The 16,958-nt window shown below is 43.4% G+C and overlaps 1 protein-coding gene across 8 annotated transcripts in view; it reads left to right on the top strand.

Annotated features, from left to right (window-relative positions):
* Window positions 1-16,958, top strand: part of GALNT9 (polypeptide N-acetylgalactosaminyltransferase 9) — a 699,106-nt gene that overhangs the window by 462,686 nt on the left and 219,462 nt on the right. The window lies entirely within an intron of this gene.

Here is a 16,958-nt window from a genome sequence, read left to right as displayed (position 1 = left end):
ACCCCGCACAGTGTTGAGGAGTCTGGAGTAAGATGGGCCTGCATACAGCTTAGGTAAGAGAGGCATGTGCATAGACCTTTTGTTGTGTTTAAAATCCTTTTTCTCTTATGTGTGGTTCCTACTGTTAAGATTAAACATTATGGGGTTCTTATAAGGTTGGGTTGTGTCATTGTATTCACCACTGGTCACAAGCTCATGGAAAAAAAGAACCACAGGAATCCAAGCCCAGTCCCGATTGTTGGTGTAAGCACGGTTCATCCATAGGGGACTGTAAACAAGCACCTGGCCTAAGAATGGGAGAATCATGGGATTCCACATGAGGGAAGGTAATGAGGCCTGAGACCAAGGGAGTGCACTCAGAGAGGCCAGAGAAGGGATCAGAGGCACAGCTGCCCTGTCTCTGTAACAAAATGCCCATTGATGTCAATAGGAATTTTGCTGGATTAGAAACCTCCAGCCTTTGGCTCTCCATTAGCATGTTGGGATTTATCTAATTCTTTAGTCATATCTGATTCAGAATTCTTTTCCTCCAAATACACAGCCTTTCCATTGCCTTCCTGTAATTTGCATTAATGAACTCCTTGCCATTCAAAAGATTTTACCTATTAAAAAAAAAAAAGTCCTTTAACTTGGCTATGAAAAGCTTGTGCCTGAAGCTAATTAAATATCCCAGAAGTTTTAAGTCTAACATGTTGGAGCTTTTCAGGGAGAGCCCACCTCTCTGTGTCTGAGCGCGTCTCCTCCTTGGAGCCGTTCTCCTGTCATGTTAATGAGCACTTCACCACAGGACTTCTTTGTTTCCTTTGGAAAATTAAGGCTTGCAGAAAATCCAGTGTGTAGATATAGCTGATCCAATTAATGTTGCTCAGTGGGACACCGATCATTACAGCAATGTGAAATTCACTGCTACGGGAGGCTGTCCAGTTAAATATTAGTGGTTGGTTTTTAGTCCCTTCCCTGGGGACTGCACCTTGACCCATGCACCTTGATGATAAAGTTCATGGGTTCCATGTGACTCCAAGTATTATGCTAGTGGTAGTTTTAACTGCTGTTAGGGCCACCCAAGCTGGACAGGTCAAAGGGTAGGGACCAGATGATAAGCAGTTGCTGGCACTCCAGGTCAGGGGTTAAGCAGTAGGCCAACAATCTATCCTCATAAAAAAGTTAAATTATAAACATGACACAGTAGCCATTCCAGCAAACAGCATGATAGACCGTGTTGGTGAACCCTTGTTCATGCCCTAAGTGATGTCTGATGCAGGAAGGATTCAGATTCTTCAAGGAGCTGGGTAATTTTTAGACTACTAAGAATATTTCTAGCTGACCATGTTAAGATAATGATGAGGGTAATCAGATATTATGCTTCAGCTCTTAAGATGCTTACCAGTGGGGTTTGAGAAGGAATTTTTCCTCCATGCACTGTACAGCATTGCTTAATTGGCTAAGGACTTTATGATTTGTGTTTGGTTTTCCCTGAAGCCTCAGGTATCATCCACTGCCAGAAGCCAAATACCAAACTGATGACACTCTGAGATTTTGGCTTCCTTTAAAAGCAGCTACATAGACCAGAGTTTCAGCCCCACTGGCCTTCCTCCATATGCATGCCATCATCATCAAGGGGACCTTTGGAAGTTTTCCTACCCTATTCCATCCTTCTGCATAGAACACTCAATTAAACATATTTCAGCCTTGTAAGCCACATGTCTGCTGGGATTTTAAAGCTAGGAGACAAGTCTTGACATCAGTTACTCAAATTAAAAGAAAACACACAGGTCTTTCTTTTTTCATTGTTTGATCATAAAAATGAAAAACTAATAATCAGGACAGCTGATGTGTAATTTAGAAGTGTGCTGATGGTAGTGGGTTGTCTTTTCCTTTATGTACTAAAAATGCTCCGTGTAGCTCCCCAATGTGTTGTTTTCCCCCCAAGAATCTTTCTCTGATGGGGCTCAATTCTGCTCCCACCAAAGTAAATGGTAAAACTTGGTGGGAGCAGGATATGGTTTATGGTCGGTAGGAATGGGATCGGCATCTTCTTCATAAATGGGACCTTTACCTCCTACAGCATCTGCATCTCCCAGTCCTTGTCTCTCAGGAATCTGTTTATCTCCTACCAAATTACCTGCTGTAATTAGAGCACATTTTCTCATCTCGAGGGGAAACAGGCTTCAAATGAGTATTCCGTAAAAGCAATTACTTTTGATATTGGATATCTGCACATGTAAACTTAATATCTTTTCCAATTAAAAAAAAAAAAAGACTTCTGCGTCCAGAGAGGGAGTGGTCTATACAATGTTGTTCTGTCTGCTAAGTCTATGGGGGTGCAATGGGCACCCACAGAAACGTCTGTGCAGGAGGGGCAGCTGTGACTTGGTGCTTATAAAATGGATAGCTACACCTGCTTTGCACATTTGGGTCATCACATAGGAGAGGACTTCTGTGGTGGCACAATAGACCCATGTGATTTCCCCCTCTCCCAGGGTTTCCTGTCTTATTTGAAAATGAGGACTTGGTCACAAATCATAGTGCAATAAAATCTGCTATTTTGTGCTCATACCCAATGACTGGCTCTCCATTACATGTTTTTTCATAACTTTTCTCCTCATTGCCTGATTCTCCTCCTCCTCCATAGACTGCAGTGGAGCTAATCCTGATTTACACCAACATAACTCAAAGGCAAATGAGTCCCAATCTGAACCCAAGCCATTATGAGAGATCCTTGTAATGTTAAGCAATGAATGCTGTCTGCTCTTTGTGTGCGGCCTGCTTACCAGCTTAGCCCAGGGTTGTACCAGAACCCTCGTGTTTTGCAAGGCAGACAAACTGTGTATTGAACTACATGGAATCTTTCCTCTGGCTGACATTGGAGGAGTGGTGCTAAGGCTTTTTCAGCTGGAAGTCATCCTTACATACATCAGAACTGCCATCTTTCATCTTATCAAACCAGCATGAGGACATAGAGAGCTTTTCTCACAATGTTTCAGCAAAGGAATCCTTTCCGCATCTTCTTGGCTGGGGTTATTTTTGAGAAAAGTCTGGAAAACAAAACCCAGGGCACTTCCCAGCAGGAGCTTTTTGCTTTTTGTTCCCAAGAAGACGTCCGTGCAGATGGTGGCCCTCCTGAAGCACAAGAGGAGAAAATTTGTGGGTGAAATAAAGTCATAGAAAGCTCTTCAGTAGAGAGTGAACCTTTCTGATATCTTGCTGTGAATGTTATGGGTGAAACCCACTCCAGCTTTATAAAATCAGGTGCAGTGCAGAGCAACTGAGATGAAATACACCTTGCCAGCCTAGAATTGGAGCCCAGGGCTGCGGTGTAGCCCCTGCCTCCCACAATGGCTGTCCCAGCCCGTCAGATGGAATGAGACACATGTTGGATCCACTGGATCCTCATAATCCCAGAGCCTTTGGCCCCAACCTTGTCCTCCTCCTCTGTGGCCTGTGTGAGGCCAGCATGCACAGTTTGCACACCATTTCTTCCGCACCGCAAGGATTCATTGGCATCCCTTGTGAGGTTGCTCTGACCTGGGCCTGCTACACAAACCCCTATGTGAAGCTTAAATGAGGGGTAGACCTCCATCCCCTGAATGAATTTTGCCCAAAGTACATGCTGAGTATCTGGTTGTTTTATGCGATTATACCGGGGATTGTGTCATTTATAACAAATAATTGTTCTTAATTCTTGGCACTCCTATAGCACTTTCCAGCTAAGCATCTCAAAGTACTTTACAATCCTTGATAAACTACACCTCAGAGTAGAGCTGACTGGGAAATTGGAAAATGCCAATGCATTGAAACTGAAACATCACAGAAACATATAGTTTTCAACAAAAACTTTTGTTGGAAAGATTTCTCAGTCCAGGAGAGAGAGAGAGAGAGAGACTACAGCAAAGCCAATAGCCCGTTGGCTAGGGCACTCACCTGGGATGTGGGAGACCAGATTCAAAGCCCTGCTATGAATTGGCCCTAACCACAAAGCTATTGGCTACTCTGGAGTTCTCTCTTTCTGTCTCTGTCATTTTTTCATAAAAGACTTCAAAAGGTCTTGGTTTTGTTCTACATCAGAATGAAACCAAATGCCTAAACTGCAAAAATATTGGTGAAATGAAAATCTTATTTGGTCAGCTCTACCTCAGAATACTGCTGTGTCATAGGTAAGTGCCCACAACTTACAAAGGAGGAAATGCTCTGACTTTTTGTAAAGTCATTTCAGTTTGTTTCTTTTTTTAATCCATCAACCCTGGTTTCCTGCTCATCTTTCCCATGGATGAGCCAGAAATGTCTTCAGAGAAACAAGGGTACTCAGAGACATAAGTCTTTCAGGAGAGGATTCAGGAAACTGGGCTATAATAAACAATGCGATAGAACCCAGTCTGGATTTCAGATAAATGAAAGTAGTGTAGTGTACATTGAATTGGCCAGGCCTTTGCTTCTTTTTTGTTCTTTGCTTCCTTCCTTTGCAGAAGGTGGGAAAGTTCAGGTCCCTGTGGTGTGTGACTTGGTGAATGTTTCCATACATGAATCTAAACCTCATCCCTATACAGAGTTTCTCTCCAGCTCAGAAAAGAGTCATGATTCAGTTTAGCTTGCTGACCAATTCACCTGTCCCTCATGTATTGTATAGGCTTCATGCATTAGAGGGAACAGAACCTGGGATATGCAAAGTTCAGATATGCAGGAGTTGAGGGCATGTGTCTGTTTAACATTTAGATTGAGTCATAAAGCAGACATGTTTCCATCTCAACATACTCCACATTACTCTTCTGCGAAACTGGCTGAAATCTAAGTTTTAAATAACACTTTCTTCTGGATATTGTTGAGTCTGGCTATGCTTCTGCAAAGCGCATCCATTTTCCCAGTCCTAATTTTGATGTACTGAGCTGATAATGCATTCAGTGACCTCTTTACATTTCTGGACAGGACGTTTTTTTGGATGCTCTCCAAGGCAATAATGTCAGGGAGCCATTCCTTAGTGGTGGCCATCTTTTCATTAAGCATACTTTGTATGGGATTTATGATCGTGAAAGAGGCAGATTCCTTTTCTTGGCAACATGCAGTCCTTCGACAAAAACCAGGCATCCAAAGATGAGCAAAAAATGAGGCACAGCCTGTGAAGGATGTTCAGCATTTTGGCAGAATGAAATCCACTAGGGTGGCACAGAAGGAGAAAGAGAGAAGAGAGTTGTTCCTTTCCATAGAAGAACACATCTACTGGAGCTGAGACATCATTCAGGGCTTACACAAGTTTCTGTGCACCCTAGACTCCAGGTCCCTGGGGTGTCTGAAGTCAGTAGTATTTAGCATCTCATGGGAGGAACACCATCCCTTGCTAGAGTGGACCTATAATAAAATAAATATATCATTTTGGAAAAGATGGTCTAGTGGTTGAAGTCACTTAACCACATTGGACTGGGACTCAGTTAAGCTGCTTTCAGTTCCTGGCTCTGCCACAGACTTTCTGTGTGACCTTGGGCAAGTTGGTTAATTATTTCTGTTCTCCCTCAGTTCTCCCCCTGTACGTTAGGGATGATAGTTAGGTCTGGTCTGAATCTAGAATGTATTCCAGGGGAAATTCAAACAAAATTGTTTTCCATTGGAACTAAACCTTGAAATGTTTAAATTTCCTATGGAATGGGAATTCCAAAAATGAAATGACATTTTGTTTTGATGTCTTCAAATGAAAATGATGCTCTCGGTGCTGTCCAGAGACTTGGCAGTCCTCTTCCAGGCTCTCTTCCTCAGAGAAGGACCTCAGAAGCCCCGAGAGCCTCAGCTAAAGGTAACATTTCCAGACTTTCAGCTCTGCAGCATCCCAGATTGCTGGCAGGAAACCAAGCAGGTTTTCTGTGGTAAGGTTTGATAAAATTGGACACATTCCCAGAGAATGTGGTGGTTTAGTCAACTTGGCATTTTCTGATGGAAAAACATCCGGAAAATTTGTGACCTGGTTTAACAATAACATTTTTATACCTCAGAGGTGTGTTGTGAATTTATCCTCATTGGTGTTTTCAGTGCTCAGATACTGTAGCGATTGGCCCAAATGTAGCTACAAGTGGCTGTTTTCCATTGGATGGCTAGTCACTTTGTGTACCATAGCACAATTCAGGGGTAAAAGAGCTGATAAAACCCAATACGAAAATGCCATATTGGTTCAGCTCAATGTTCAAAATGTAAAACTCCAGGAAATGAGAGGGTCTAAAAAAAACAAAAAACCAACCCCAACCCCCCCCCAGATTTCTGGTTCTGATTTTTGCCTTCTTATCTGTCACCCAAATTCCAAACTACTGAACTACATTTGATGGATTATAGTAATTAACTCAGTGCATTTATAAAGTACCTTTTATCCAAAATACTCAGAGCATTTTGTAAAGATGGATACGTATTATTTCCTTTTCACAGATGAGGAAACTGAAACACATATAGATTAAGTGACTTGCCCCGCAGAGCAAATCAGCGGCAAAATGTGAAATAGAACCCAGGCATTCTGACGCCCTTTCCCTGAAATGACTACTGCACCATCCCACCCTCCTCATTATTAAATCTATTCTGTGTCTCTATGCCAAAATATATATTAATTCAGTCTGGAGTTTGGATAGGGTGACCAGACAGCAAGTGTGGAAAATCAGGACAGGGGGTGGGGGGTAGTAGGAGCCTGTATAAGAAAAAGACCCAAAAATCAGGACTGTTCCTATAAAATCAGGACATCTGGTCACCCTAAGTTTGGACTAAACCAAATCACCAGATTGGAATGTTAGGATGTTTGTGATCTGGATCTGGTTGTGCCCTTCTCTCATATAAGCTGATGAGATTTTCTAAGACTCTTTCCTCTTACTTATTTTTTAGGGATTATAAAAATAGCTCTATAAATGGTTAGGCAAAAGGTGAGCTGAGAATCATAGACGATAAAGGTTGGAAGAGACCTCAGGAGGTCATCTAGTCCAACCCCCTGCTCAAAGCAGGACCAACACCAACTGAAGTTGGTTGACTAAGGGCTAGTCTACACTTACCAGCCGGGTCGGATGACGACTCCACTCACACCACTGCGGCGGGTGCGGAGTCGAGGAGCAGCGGACTGATTTCGCCGCGCGCCTGATGGGGTGAGTAGTTCGTTCTGGGTTTTCATTCATTCAGCGCTACTCACGTAGCTGAATTTGCATTGCAGCCCCCACTTTTAGTATTAGTGTGTGTGTCCTAAGGCTTTGTCAAGCTAGGCCTTAAAAACTTCTAAGGATGGAGATTCCACCATCTCCCTAGGTAACCCATTCCGGTGCTTCACTGGAGTGAAATAGTTTTTCCTAATATCCAACCTAGACATCCCCCACTGCAATTTGAGACCATTGTTCCTTGTTCTATCATCTGCCAGCACTGAGAACAGCCTAGCTCCATCTTCTTTGGAACCCCCCTTCAGGTAATTGAAGGCTGCTATCAAATCCCCCTTCACTCTTCTCTTCTGCAGACTAAATGAACCCAGTTCCCTCAGCCTCTCCTCATAAGTCATGTACCCAGGCCCCTAATCATTTTCGTTGCCCTCCGCTGGACTCTCTCCAATTTGTCCATATCCTTTCTGTAGTGAAGGGCACAAAACTGGATGCAGTATTCCAGATATGGCCTCACCAGTGCCGAATAGAGGAGAATAATCACTTCTCTCGATCTGCTGGCAATGCTTCTACTAATGCAGCCCAATATGCCATTAGCCTTCTTGCCAACAAGGGCACACTGTTGACTCATATCCAGCTTTTCGTCCACTGTAATCTCCAAGTCCTTTTCTGCAGAACTGCCGCTTAGCCAGTTGGGGTCCCCAGCCTGTAGCAGTGTAAGGGATTCTTCCATCCTAAGTGCAGGACTCTGCACTGGTCCTTGTTGAACCTCATCAGATTTCTTTTGGCCCAATCCTCCAATTTGTCTAGGTCATGCCGGACCCTGTCCCTACCCTCCAGCGTATCTACCTCTCCCCCAGCTTAGCGTCATCCACAAACTTGCTGAGGGTGCAATCCATCATCCAGATAATTAATTAAGACGTTGAATAAAACTGGCCTCAGGACCGACCCCTGGGGCACTCTGCTTGATACTGGCTGCCAACTAGACATCGAGCCATTGATCACCACCTGTTGAGCCCAATGATCTAGCTAGCTTTCTATCCAATTTATAGTCCATTCATCCAATCCATACTACTTTAACTTGATGGCAAGAATACTGTGGGAGACTGTATCAAAAGCTTTGCTAAAGTCAAGGTATATCACATCCACTGCTTTCCCCATATCCACAGAGTCCGTTATCTCACCATAGAAGGCAATCAGGTTTATCAGGCATGACTTGCTCTTGGTGAATCCATGCTGATTGTTCCTGATCACTTTCCTCTCCCCCAAGTGCTTCAGAATGGATTCCTTGAGGACCTACTCCATGATTTTTCCAGGGACTGATGTGAGGCTGACCGGACTGTAGTTCCCCAGGTTCTCCTTCTTTCTTTTTGAAAAGATAGGCACTATATTTGCCTTTATCCAAACATCCGGGATCTCCCCTGATTGCCACGAGTTTTCAAAGATAATGGTCAATGGCTCTGCAATGACATAAGCCAACTCCCTCAGCACCCTCGGATGCATTAGATCTGGACCCATAGACTTGTGAATGTCCAGCTTTTCTAAATAGTCCTTAATTTGTTCTGTCACCACTGAGGGCTGCTCACCTCCTCCCCATACTGTGCTGCCCAGTGCAGCAGTCTGGGAGCTGACCTTGTCTGTGAAAACTGAAGCAAAAAAAGCATTGAGGACTTCAGTACTGAGACCTTTATTTATTATGTGACATCTTGCTGGGTTTGCTATTGCTTCACCCTCCCCAACCCAGGTGTTTGTCTTGGACATCAGCAGTGTTTTGTCCTAACCTACATTGTTAACACTTTGTGGAAGAGTCTGTCTTTTATTGTGTCATCTGTCAAACAATCATCTGTAGCTATATTTGAGCCCATGCATCAGCTAGCACAGTGGGAGCCTGATTCTGGTTTAGAGTCTCTGAGTGCCACTTCAGTACAAATAATAATAAAACATAAAGGTGGGAGAATTGAGACTTGCAGTGTTTCCTAGGCACAACAAATCTTGTGCTTTCTTTGAGAACTGATGCTGTTCCTTCATTTTGCCTTGTACTCCTGTCCACCATGTTAACAAATTCTGTATAGAGCTACTTTGGATAAGAAGAACTTCTGAGCCAATGCTTGTTTGAACTGTGTTAACATAGCTATCGTATAGCCTGCAAAAGCTTTTTCTTGTAATTTAAAAAACTGATTAGGCTACCAAAAGTCAGCTGCTCCAAATTATGTGAATTTCTCATTGCCCCAGAATTCCTCCTTTATTCTACGATTAAGCTAACGGCTAAGAGTATTGATTCCCTCAGAAGATATTGCAGACAGGTTTTCAATTGAAAAATCTAGAGGGGGTGGAAAGGGGGAAGCTTTTAAAGAGATAAAGTGCCATTTTCCCCCCTAGTTAAAAAAAACATTTAGGAAGATGCAACCCTTGGAAAAGAAAATTGCAAGAAGCCTGGCTCTCCATCCCTCTTCACCCCAACCCCTTCACGGTGCCCCCGTTGTCCCTAACCCCTGCCCCCACCTGTGCCACATGAAACTGACCTGAATGCATGGAGCAGCTGGCATTGCTGCTCATCCCTCCGTGCACAGAGTGCTTGGTGTTGCTCCTTGCTCCCTCTTCACAGCCCCCATGGGTGTGTGTGTGTGGGGGCTGAGCAGTATCTGTGTGTCACCACTTGCTTCTGCTCCCATGTTCCTCCACCGGGAGGAAGGAGGGAGAAATGTGGCCGCCCCCACAACTGGTGCCCCCCTGCCAGCCAGGAGCAGTTTCTGAAACTACACCTGCAGTGCGCAACTGCGCTGCCGAACGGCGCCTCCTTGACCACACCACCATCGTGCCACAGTGACTTACTGATGTGCAATGAAACGTTCAAAATGCAAATAGATTTTGAAGAAAATGTAACTTAAAAAAAAAGAAAGAAAACGAACATGATAAAAAGGGTTAAAACCCAGATGCACGCCAGCATTCAGTGGTGGGAGCTTTTCTGTCTTTCTTTCATCTTAGGGTTGTATACTGCTATCCAGCCTGTACTATCTGAGCACCTTCCACATATAATAAATAGCAATTGCACCTCTGCCCAGTACCAATATTTCCAGTAGCTTATTTCTTTCCACGGATGCTGCTCTGACACAACATTGTAGAGAAAAGATCCAGGCTTCAGAGCGAAGTGAAGTTCTTAGAGTCCCTCCACCTGTGTTGGCTCAGCCCTGAATCACTAGGCTAGCATGGCCTAGAACCGGTGCTTCATTCTCTCCATTGATTGTGGTGGGCTTGCTGCAGTAATACACTTCTTATTGCTCTATCTAATCTATTAATAAGACTTATAGAGTATAAAATGCTATTTTAACTTAACCACTTTCTGTTTCATATCAGACCTTTAAAGGAGCTGACAATATTATTTAGGCTGAAATCCTTGCTCACACTCCACCGCACAGGACTGACGAGTCGTCTATTTTGCTAATAAAAGCGAAGTTTCTTACACTGCATTCTTTTTCTCTAACTAGTAAAACCTTCATTATATTTCGGAAGTGACACCTTGCTTTCACTTACTAAATACCTGCAATTGCACTGATGCAGTAATGTGTATATACTGCGAAGATTTGGCATCTGTTATTGACTATGAAATTGGATAGGGCATGTGTGTATTCTGACGATCTGCATTTTCTTACCATTCTTTTTTTTCTTTTTTTGGCTGATTCTGATTTTCAGTTGATTTTACACCTTTACCATAGATTTTCTGAATCTGGGTGAGCTTTAGAATTGTACAGTTCCTAAGTGGCTGCTGTACAATATGGTGTTAATGTTTGTTCATTTGTTTTTTGCTAGTCTCTTGGGTTTGTGACAGAGAGGAGTTCAGCATCTGAAATAACAAAGAAATGTATGTGGGTTCTTTCTATCTTCATCTTGAGATCTGTGAAAAATGATTATTATTCATAGTGAATAAGCTTTCTGTAACTTATAAAGCAAATTATGTTGGATTTAACAAAACCAGTCTTTGAAAGGCTTTTCAGCACTGCAGTCTTATTATCTGAGCTCCAAGTAGTTTGAGATATCTATTTGTTTGAGTACTTGGTGCTTTGTGGATTCTCTCAACTGTATTACAGCGTGGTGTGATCTCATCAGATCTCATAAGCTAAGCAGGAGTAGGTTGGCTTACTACTGGATGGGAGACTTCTATGGGGAAACCCTAGGTGCTGTGGGACATGACACTGCAGATTCTGTGAATGTATCTCTTTGAAGGCAGTACTGAACCAAGGGTCCACATGGTGGCCTGGATCATCTGTGAATAAGGAGGAAGACATCTGCATGAGGATCCCCCTCAATCATACTGTCAGGGGTGTGAGGGTTTTCCTCCATTGGAAAGAGCTGTGGGACCTGCCCCAAACCTGGAGCCATCTTCTGGGACACATAGGAGAACCTGTGCCTTATACTGGGTCTCTGTCTCCCATATTCCCTTGGAGCACTGTTTCCTAAGACTCTCCCTAGCAATGGCTGACCCACTCTCCTACTTGTTCCTCACCATGAAGGGGAGCTATGCAGAACAGATAATACAGTCCTGAACTGTATTGCCGTTTCCAGGCAAGCACCACCGGACACAAGAATGAGCAAAATACATCTCTACAGCCCTGGTTCCACCTCCACCTAATATGGTGCTCCTCAGCCCTCATATCCTGACCCCATCTCCAAGCAGAATCATGCTGCAGAGATGGCAAGCCCACCCTTCTCTTTCATGCTGGAGGGCCACGTGCTGAGGGAATTGTCCATGCATGGATCAGGGGCCATGACCTGGCCAAATGCTACTGGCTTATGCAGTTATTTCTGTACAGAAAGCAATTTGTAAAGCATTTGGCATCACCTGAGACAAAAGATGCTACATAGATGCTCTCTTATATGGGACACAAGATTATTACATCTAACTGCTGACTAGCAAAATATAAAAATGAAACATATTGCCTGTAATTACTGCATTTGCAGAGAGTATATGGATGGAGACTGTAGGACAAGTAATAGTAAATTTTTTTTAAAGCTACTAGAACCACTTTTACATTGTATTTGCAGAATGAAGCAATGTGGTATCATTTATTTTGCTGCTGCATTATTATGATAATTGCAAGCAGGCTACAGTAGCATGGGGTAACGAGAGCAAAAAAACCTAACCCAGCAGTATCTTTTAAGTGCAACTCTGGTGGTTTTCTAGAACGAGATCAGATTAGCAGCATGAACAGTTAAAATCCTAGATTTGGGAATAAAGCCTACTAAAGTATTACAATTATACATGGTTGGGCAGGGTTACCTGGCCATCTTTCTAGCGAGAACAATAGCAAACAGACTGCTTGAGACTCTCTACATGCCGTACGCTTGATTCCTCTTGTCCTTGGGCCTTTCAGGATGCAACGATTTTGCTCATAAACAAGCAGAACCTGAACTAGAAGAAGTAAATACAGTTACCTTCTATTGTAAGAAAACCATCATTACCACTAAAGTGAGTGGGCCAGAACTTATGTCCTTTATGTCCCTTATGTCCTTATGTCCAAATTCATTGGCTTTGCTGGAGTTACCCCCTCCATACATTGGTGTAACTGACTCCATACATCTCAAGAAGTGGGTTTTTTATCCATGAAAGCTTGTGCCCAAATAAATCTGTTAGTCTTTAAGGTGCCACCAGACTCCCTGTTGTTTTTGACATCAGAATGTGAGCCAGTAAGCCTAAAGAAGAAACCTTCATACTCCAGCATCTTTCAGTTACTTAAACATTGCAGCCAAGCATTTATAAAGTGACTGCCAATGACTATGAGCTCTTCAAATTCGTGTGTGCCTGACTTAAGACACGTTAAAGGGGTTTGATTTTGGTTAGAAAGTGCTGAGTACCCTCCTTCTGAAAAATCAGGCCCCTTTAAAGTTGGCATACAAAAATGGAGGTGCTCAAAATCACTAGTCACTACTGGAAATCATGTGCTTTGGAAGAAGTCTAAGCCTGCGTATAGTTATTCTTAATAAAGTAGCATCTCGGGGGAGTAGTTCCATTGCTTTCTGAAGGGATACTTGTGTGAGTATGGGCATGCAGGATCAGTGCTTTACATTGTAGTCTATTTGAAAGTGTTGCATCATATTAAATACTTGCATCAAAACTCAGAATTTCCATTTCCTGGGGGAATCAGACCCTTCAAAATTTCCTTTGGTCCCAAATCAGAACGAAAAGTAGAAATGCCAAAATTTCCCACAATATGGAATTTCTGATTATTTTTCTTTTGAGAAACACGTAATGACCTGATTGAAGCACTTCATTTCAATCAGGTCCAAGAGATTTGGTTTGATGTCTATAGTATGTTATAACTTTATACATATGATATAATATTCCATTTGTTAAAGCGCTTCAATACGTTTCCATTGAAAATTTCAACAAAATGTATACGGTCCTGTGAAATGTTTTGATTTTGTCAAATTGGCATTTTCCCACAGAAAGCTGGTCTGTTGGAAAATTGTCAACAGCAAAAATCTAAGGCATAGCATTATTGGTTACAGTTGCTCCATTTGCATGTACTGAATCATAGGCATGATAAAATCAATTCTCAATTGTATTTAGACATAGTTGGTTATAGTTTCTCATTATACTTGCAGAATGCAAAACTGTAATACTGTTGTATATTGGTCAATAATAGAATCCCAGCTGTTTTATTGGGATAACTACAAGCAGGTTAATGTACTCTAGAAAAAGATTCCTAAATCATTTTGGTGCAGTTTCAGTGAAAAAGGGGGTGCTTAATGGGCATTTCCTATAAATGGGATGAGTAATAAAGAATAGCAGCTCATGATGGATGGGGTAATGCTGTTTTTTCACAGAGCAAAACGGTAAATTACATGGGGGAACATTAACTTCTTACGGGCAGGAACTGTCTTTGTCAGTGTGTTTGTTTGCAAAGCAGGTAGCATGCTTCAGGGGCTACGGTATTCAGGCTGCAGCGCCCGTTGAGAGGAGGTCCACCCGGGCCACCGTCTGGCCACTTTTTGGCAAGGCCAAACCTGAGGGGTGCTGCATCCCTGCTCTCCAGGTCTCAGCGCCACTCACTCAGCTTTGGTGGGGATAGGTGTAGGAACACGTGCCCACAGGGTCAGGCTGCGGGTAGAGATGGGTGCCTCCGAGGAAGAGGAGAGTCCAGCCAGGGGGACAAGGCAAATCTGTGCCCTTGCCACACTTTAACTGGTGCTCCACAGCTTCTAGTATTTATCACTATTAGCCGAGCACCTAGAGGCACCAATCAGCATTGTGCCCCATGATGCTGGGTACTGCACTGACTGAAGCTCAGCTGTGACTTTGAGCACAGGGTGGGGTAAGCCGCAGTTCTCACGGAAGAGACGTCCCAGTGTCTCTCCTCTGAGACACAGTGCCTGCCCTGTTGCCCTCTAAATCCACGGGCAAGGCAAGAGTGATTTGCCACTGGCCTACACCTGCAGCAAATTTTGACACCCTCCACACCAACAGAGCTACGCTGGCCAGTAGTGGGAAGGATAGTGGAGCCAGAGCTGTGTCGGTTCCCCATCCTTCCCCTCCCACTTGATCTGGAGAGGGAGTAACTGGGTACTACACCCCCAGACCCAAGGCTCAGGTAGCTTGGTTAAGGGCAGATGTGGGAGTCCCTCACTGGGGGGATGCAGTCCAAGTTGTAGTCTAGCCCACAGAGTAGGAGGATGGCCAGTGTCAACCAGACAGGTTTATAAATGTTTCAGCAGAAGAAAGGAACAAAGGAGTCCCAGGTGCTTTGTAGCTTGTGGGAGCTTTACTTTGAACAATTCCATGAATTAAAGGATAGCTTCAAAACACAGCCAGCTTCAGTGAAATCACCGGAAATGTTCTGGATCGTCAAGTCGTTTGTTTAGTTTTGCTCATATTGCTGCAGAATGCTGTATAGAAGCACATTCTCTGGGTTTTCTGCCCCTGCATTTGGCAGCGCAGCATAACGTGGAAAGGTGCATTCAGCATTTGCATGCTGGACTAGCACCAAGACGACTAGCTGCAACGTTTGTCAGAGCTGGAAAAGGTTCTGTGCCTGCCTGCCAAAACTGCCTGATGCTGAATGTTTTTCTCCAGTCCAGCTGAGCTAACTTCTTGAATTTCCCCTTGTGTTTTTTGATCCCTCACTCTTGTTGCAAGACTCCCACTTTAAGGCACACTCATTTGATTCCCAGATTTTACTTTTAAGGGGAAAAATTGGATTTTGAGAAGTGGAGGGTGAGGCAAGTGTATCAATTACTGATATGGACCCTCCTGTTCATTTCTTGCAAATAGCTAAGAGGCTTATTTAGAGAGAGGAACAATACATTTAATAAATGAGGCTTTAAACATGGACTCCATCCATTGCTATCATTTACATTATCCCAGTGACGCCAGCACCCGCCATATCCACAGATTATGCAGATGTGCAAGTGCAAGGGGATTTGTGAGGACACCATGGGCCAGGTCTCTGCTCTGGTATCACAGAGGGCCCATAAAGTGGGTTAAATGGGTGGGCTGGGGGTTTCCCTGGCAGAGTGCTGGGGTGAGTTTCTCCATCCCAAACTGCACGTGTGTTGTTCATATGTTGTGTATTTCTGAGTTCTGTTTTACTTGCAGCTTTAGAGAACTTTTATGCAAGTTAGCTTCTACCTCAAGCCAGACATCACTGTTCTGTGCCCTTCCTCTCTCTGCCTCAGTAAACAAGACACTTTTTAAACATTCTGTTTTAAAGCTCCAGCCTTTCCCTCTTCCCCTCCCATGCTTACATGGCCTCGGGGAGTTCTGTTCCTGCTCACCTATTCTTTCTCTTCCTCTAAGTCAGTCACCCATCAGACCTTGGGCTCACCTCCCACGCATACTGCATAACCATAATGAGATCCTGCCAGTGTGATCCTCATGTTTTTCCTTCATTTTGACAACTCAGCTGGCTTCTTTGCCTAGAGCTGTTTGAATTTTTCAATGGCTTGGCCATGCCAAGAAAGATTTGCTGTAGTGTTTTCTTTGTCCCCCGCCCCTGTCCCTGGTACCCTAAGGCCCATGATTCACACTGAGACTATCAAGCATTTCAGGGGCATGATAAAGAGGAACTTAACTAGATACTTGGCAATGAACTTGTGAGTTACCAGGGAAGATTTTCAAAGGCTCAAGTGGCTGTCAAGTGGCCAAATTGCATTGAGATTGCTCCCTGCAGTGTTAAAACAAATATTTTCAGATGTGAATGCCAACAGTTAAATCCACATTTAGGCGTCTAACTAACAGTGGCTTGATTTTTAGAGGCATTGAATACCTGAGCTGCAAGTGCTCAGTACCTGTGTTAAAGCAGGCCATTTCTATTTAGATGCCTAAGTATGCGTTATGTGTCTCACTATAGGCTCCTGAACTTAAAAATGTTGGCCTTAATATTTTAGCTCTCAAACTTATTGTCATCTACCAAGTTGGGTAAGTGCACCTTAGATCTCTAACTAGGGATTTGCGGTGCCAGTGATGGTGCGAGGATAAACAACGAGGGCAGAGCTTACCAATGAGGTACAGAGGAGATACCCAAGAGTTCCATCTCTTACATAGTAAAGGCAAGATTGTCAAAGACCTTACACTGCCGTGCAAGGGAGAAGGAGAAATAAGCTTCAGCCTCTTACTAAAAGTTTTGTCGTGTGTGTGTGTGAGAGAGAGAGAGACAACATGTTGACTATTTTTTCTCAGACCATCTTAATTTGGCACATGTCAACCAGCTCTAGCTATAATTGTTTTCCTCTGTGTTGTGAATTATTTGAAAGATATTTGCAAGCTGCTGTACAGGATCCAGAAGATTATATAAATAAGTTCATAACTTTTAATGACTTATGGATAGGCAGCTCTTCAGAAAATGGAACCGTACCATTAAGGTTTGT

The sequence above is a fragment of the Mauremys reevesii genome, linkage group 18 (genome assembly GCF_016161935.1).
Source record: "Mauremys reevesii isolate NIE-2019 linkage group 18, ASM1616193v1, whole genome shotgun sequence".
Classification (NCBI taxonomy): domain Eukaryota; kingdom Metazoa; phylum Chordata; order Testudines; family Geoemydidae; genus Mauremys; species Mauremys reevesii.
This window is presented reverse-complemented; position numbering and strand designations above follow the sequence as displayed.